This window comes from Ammospiza nelsoni, chromosome 2 (genome assembly GCF_027579445.1).
Source record: "Ammospiza nelsoni isolate bAmmNel1 chromosome 2, bAmmNel1.pri, whole genome shotgun sequence".
Taxonomy (NCBI): Eukaryota; Metazoa; Chordata; class Aves; order Passeriformes; family Passerellidae; genus Ammospiza; species Ammospiza nelsoni.
In genome coordinates, this window is record NC_080634.1 from 30,966,328 (window position 1) to 30,972,073 (window position 5,746).

Below are 5,746 nucleotides of genomic sequence, written 5' to 3' on the forward strand. Positions count from 1 at the left end.
CTCTCAGCTCCATCTTTTTTCACAGGGGCAACTCAGCATTACTTGGGGAAAGCTGCCCATGCTCCAGCCAGTGCCCCAGCAGGCTGGGTGCCAGCAAATCCCAATGCTTGCTCAACAAACAGCTTTGTTCTGCACTGACTCAAAGGAAGGTGGGGGGTTGGGGGTGCTACTGTGAGAAATACAACTGGAGAATAAATGATAAAACCACCTTGCCCACCATTATATTCACGTCAGTAGCCCTACTATGTTCTTGGGCACACTCAGCTCCGACCCACCTCTCTACAGAAAGTTTTCAGACCCTTGCTTAACTCTTGTCTGAGTTTGTTTCTGAGGTTGCTCAGCAAGTCCCAATCCCCCTGGACTGTGTCCTAACACAGACTTTAAAACCCAAAACCAAAACTTTAAACCACTGGCATGTCACTGCCGATCCTTTACGAAACAGCATAGATTAGGGACTAAGTCCAAGAAGGGAAGACAAAGACTTTGGCACACATGCCCAGAACGGAGAAGAGGGTGGGAGGGAGAATGCGAGGCTAGAGCCAGGATTGGTTTCCAGGGCATCACCAGCGCACGGCACACATCCCAGCGGCAGGAATAGCTGCCGGTGCCCGGCTGCAGCGCGGCTCCCGCCCCTGCTCGCTGGGAGCTGTAGTCCGGTGCCGCCGGGAAGGCTCCGCTCCATCTTCCCCCGCCCCGCGGCTCCTGTGGGCCCCCAGCCCCCTCCCCGCGGTCCTGCCTCCCGCAAAATCGCTTCTGTGCGTGACAGCGCCGTTTTCCTGCAGGAATGTGCATTTTGGGTACAGCCAGTGGGCTGTCTTTTCCCGCTGCACACCTCACTGCTCCTTTGTTTTAGATACTGGGGTTTTGTGAGCAGTATGGCTACTGCTTAGCAATCAGGGCAGGTTTTTGGGGAAAAAAAAAAAAAAACCCAAAACTTTGTTACGTTCCATATTCCCAAGAGCATCTCCCCTTCTCCCCCGCCCCTCCCATTCGTCCTTTTCTGCGTAAGGAAGGCAATTAAGCGCCCAAGGTAGCCGGCGTTGTCCATTTAAATGCAGCCAGGCTGCAACAGCAGGGAAGTGGTGTACATGAAGAATTTGTCAGCTTCTGCCAGGGAGGCATCAACACGTCCCTGTGTCAGGAAGGTGCGTGTAAGCCCTGAGGGGACGGGAACACATCCCGCCATAGCAGTACCCCACCTTGGTGCCGTTTCTAAATCAAAAGAGTTCGTCGCTGCTGGCACAATGTACAGAAGGAATACGAGATGCTGGCATGTTTGTTTGGGTCACTGTAAATATTTGTCCTCGTCCAGTGCATCCGAAGATGCATATGCTGCCTTCCCTTTGGCTCAGCGGCAGAGATTTGGTTGCAGTTTCTTTGTGGTAGGAATGTCCAAGCCCTCGGCTGATCCGGCACCTGAGTGAGCGCTCCTGTTGTACGAGCTGATGTCTCCATCAGATTGCTGTGCTGTAACGTGAATGCCGCCGGAGTACGAGTAACAGCGCGGGGATGGGCTGGCAACGTGACGCGATCTGTGAATGGAAACATTTGTGGGATTTGCTTTCTTTTACCTCTCAAATCATACTCTGTTTAAATTACATTTGCAGAGCAATGTACAGCTCTTAAAGGGATAATTTGACACTAGCTGCTGCCTCTTCCCCCCTGCCCCCCTCAAAGCCTGCAGAATTTTTCTATTTTTTTTCTAAATACGTGTGTGCACCCATAAATGAGCTGGAAGGGGAGGTGTCACAGAATTAGGCTTGTTGCAGGGTGCAGAGAAAAGACTTAGCGATGAAGAGCTACCGAATTTCTCTGGTATGCTCTAGTCTGTCTTAAGAACAGTGGGATGTTGTCCAGCCTTGAGAAACCAGTATCTTTCATAAAGGAGGCTGTCAGAGACACTGTTTTGATGAACATCTGACAAGAAGTCCAAAAATTTGGGTGCTGGGTAATTCCTATGAGGTGCTGTGCAGCTTAATCAAAAGAAGAGTATTTGTCTCTGCTGCTGGAAGAGACAAATACAGACAGCTTGGACAGGCTGGCAGGAGGACATTATGAAGCTCTCTCTGTAGGCAAAAATCAGCATACTAGAGCATGGTGTATCTGGGTGTGGAAGCAGCTATAACTTGCTTCCTTATTCCTTCCATCAAGGAGACTACCATATGCTGTGTGTCAAAAGGGCAGTGGAGCTCCATGTGTTTTTAGAGTAGGAGTTTCACAGGAAGATCCAGATGAGATGTTTGGAGGTCTAGACTTCAAACCCCTGCTAACAGCAGGGCTAGCTCCAGACCTAGATGAGGCTGTTTGGGGCCTTGGCCAGGCAGTTTCTAATCATCTCAAGGTGAGGAGATTCCCCAGCCCCTCCTGAAACCTGTGTCAGTACTGAACTACCTTTAGGGAGGAGGGGTTTTCCCTTTATCTGGTCACTTGCAAATTTCATAGGCATTTCACTGTGTATCTGTCAGAAGAATTTGACTGTCACTTCTCTGTAGCCCTCCACACCAAAGGGAAAAAAAAAAAAAAAAAAGCCAAAGAGTAATTGGTTACCTCCTAACTTTTCTTTACTCCAGGCTGAAAGAAACAGCTCTTTCAGCCTCCCCTTGTATGCCAGGAGCTCCAGCACCTACCTTATCTCATTCCCTCCCCCACAGGACTATCAGCACCTCTCTTGTGCTGTATTTCCCTAAGAAGGCTACATCCCAGCCAGGGCCTCTCCTTTTGCAGGCAGCTGTTTGTCTCCTGGTAGAACTGGAAAGCAGGGGGATGGTGTGGCTGGAGAGGTGGCGTGTCCTATCTTCCTAATCCAAGGGAGAGCCAGCTACACCCGAGGAAGTTTGGCTCCTGGCTGGCTCACAGACTCCCAGGTCATATATCCATCCTGAAGAGACACAGCTATAATGCTCTTGCTTTGCCAAGCCCTTCAATCTGTTGATTTCAAAGGTGAGATTAGTTTATTTCCCACGTTCTGCAGCCGGCCCACCTTGGTCCTGCTGCACGAACACACACAAACACTCGTGGTTTTCTTGTCTATTTCCCACCTGTGCTTACCACCCTGAAACAGAGCAGAGTGTGGCTTGACCTAGCAGCAGTTGGGCTGTGAGCATTTATAAGTGGAGAAAAGGAATTGTTGCCCTGGTCCTGCTTCTCTTTTGAATCACCTCTGATGTCTCTTCATAAACTAAGAGTGCAGGCCATCTTTGGCTGGTTCTTGGAATAAACCAAAGCCTAGTATGATTTTCATAAGGTATTGAAGTCTCTGCCTCTTCACTTGTTGAAATAACAAATGACACTAAAAATCTTGATAATAAATTTAATATTTAAGTCAGGCTTTTGACCTGAAGCAACTGACCTGGTTATGGAAGATGATGACATGAAAACCATTTGGGGCTTGACATTGTGGTTATATAAACTTGGTGTCACATGTTACTCATCCAGATCTCAGCAATACCAACCACTGTAGCTGCCACAGAGGCTTTTCCTCAAACCACAAACCTTGGGGATCTGGGTATTTTGTTTAGCATCCCGAGAACAAAGATCTTGACACGATCCTCCTCCTTCATGAATCATCACTGGCCTCTAAGGGTCACACACACTGCGAGCTCAGGACACAAGGCTGTCAGCTCCTAAAGGCAACAGTTTGAAGCAGCCATGACAACTGCAAACGCCACCACCTCAAGAGCAATAATAATGTTCTGTCTTCTTGTCTGGGCCTCAGCTTGGCCAGGCACTTTGTGAAGGAGATAATGCTTACCCCTGTGCTTGGCATCCACAGGGTGCTCTCTTCCACACGGCACCTCTCCAACAGGATGGTGAAATCTTTTGGGCTGACCACACAAAAGCCAGCGAGCATTTTTGCAAATGTTAGCCATGGCTTTTTCAATCTCCCATGCCAGGTGTGGGAACCAGAGTTCTAGGGAGCCACAGCACTTCAGGATTACTGCTGGCAGGGCAGAGGCTCCCTGAGAGGGGCAGGACAAAGAGGCAGGCTGGGGAAGAAGGGTGGATGTGAGAATGAATGAGAGCTAGAGACACGAAGCATGCTGATGTGCAACAGGGTGCTGCATGCCAGTGGGGCTGGCTTGGGAATGAGAGGCACCGGGAGCAATTCTGCATCCAGGATAAATAGCAAGGCCCTGAAATGACAGGGTACCCCTGGGAAGTGGGTGTGGAACACTTGCATTGGGAGCCATCAGCTCAGAAGGGACATTGCTCATAATGATTTTAAAGCCTTGGGGTGAATACCACTGCTGAAAACCCCACGAGGAGAGGACCACATCTGTATTCAGTGCTGAATTTGGACGCCGTACAGTAAATAGTGCTCGGAGCCATGTAAGGGACAATGAGAATTGCTGAATAAAAGCCCATGGAGAGCACGCCATCCAGCCTGCTCGCTGAGAGATCCTGCCGAGGAAATATTTTGGGATTATGCTTGAAGGCCATCAGAGTGAAACTTGCCCATCTGCACACTAAGGCTCCCTTATTTAAACACACAGCCGTGTTCATGTCTGTGAGACACAGCTCCAGGTTTGCCCCCACGATTGCCGTGCCTTCTGCAGCTAAAGGGGCAGGAGGGGCAGCACTTGTGGCGTCTCCTCGGCCCCCAGCCCGCGCTCCGCGGGCCGTGCTCCGGCAGCAGGCAGCGGCTGGAGCTGGATTAGCCCCTCGCCGGGCTGGCCGGCCGATAGAGCCGGCGGGCTCCTGCCTTCCTTCCCAAAGCCCTTCCTCCGACAGCAGCTTCTCCAAAATGGCCATGGACGCCATGAACTTGGCCAGCGAGGGGAGGCAGCCGCGTTTCTGAGCAGCCGTGGGGGGATGTTTCACGTTTCCGTGGCTGAGCCCCGCCGCTCCCCCGCACCGCGCGGCCGCGGCAGGCGGCGGGGGGGCGATGTGGCGCCGCTCGGGCGAGGCCCGCGCCAGCCGGATCCCGCATCCCGCCGCTGCCGTGCGCCAGTGAGCCGGAGGGGCCCCGCTCGCCGCCGCCGTGTGTGCGTGTGCGTGTGCGGATGCCGGGGGGCCCCGCTCGCCGCCGCCGTGTGTGCGTGTGCGTGTGCGGATGCCGGGGGGCCCCGCTCGCCGCCGCCGTGTGTGCGTGTGCGGGTGCCGGGGGGCCCCGCTCGCCGCCGCCGTGTGTGCGTGTGCGGGTGCCGGGGGGGCCGGGCCCGGTGCGGGCAGTGCGGAGCGGCCCCCGCACGAGGCTCGCGCTCCCTTTGTGCCGTTGCCTGGCAACCGGGCGGGGGATGGGAAGCGGGATCGGGGCATGGATGCGCGCGCGGCCGCACGCCGATGAGCAGCGCCCGTCGGGCGGCCGCCGCCCCCGCCCCCCGGGAGGCCCCGCCGCAGCCCCGGCCGGCCGCCGCCCCCCCGCAGCCCTCGGCCGCCCCGGGCCCGTCCTGCCAAAAACGCCCCGCCGGGCTCTCTCTGCCCCGCTTCGCCCGGCCTTTGTGCCGGCGCCGGGGGCCAGCGGTGCGGGGCGCGGCCGCGGCCGGGGCGGGGGCCGGGGCGGTTGCTCGCCCCGCGCCCGCGTCTCCTTCTCCCCCGTCCCACGCTGCCCACGGGTGGGTTGGGGGGTGCGGGGCGTGTGAGGTGTTTCGCGGGGAGGGGCGGCGGCGAGCGCGGAGCGGAGGGGCGGGGGAGGGGGCTCGTTCTGGGCCCTTCGGAAATGGGAGGTGGCTAAGGCGGGCAGCGGTGGGAGCGATGGGAGGGCGGCGGGGCGCAGGCGGAGGCGCCTGAGCGCGGCGGGAGAGGG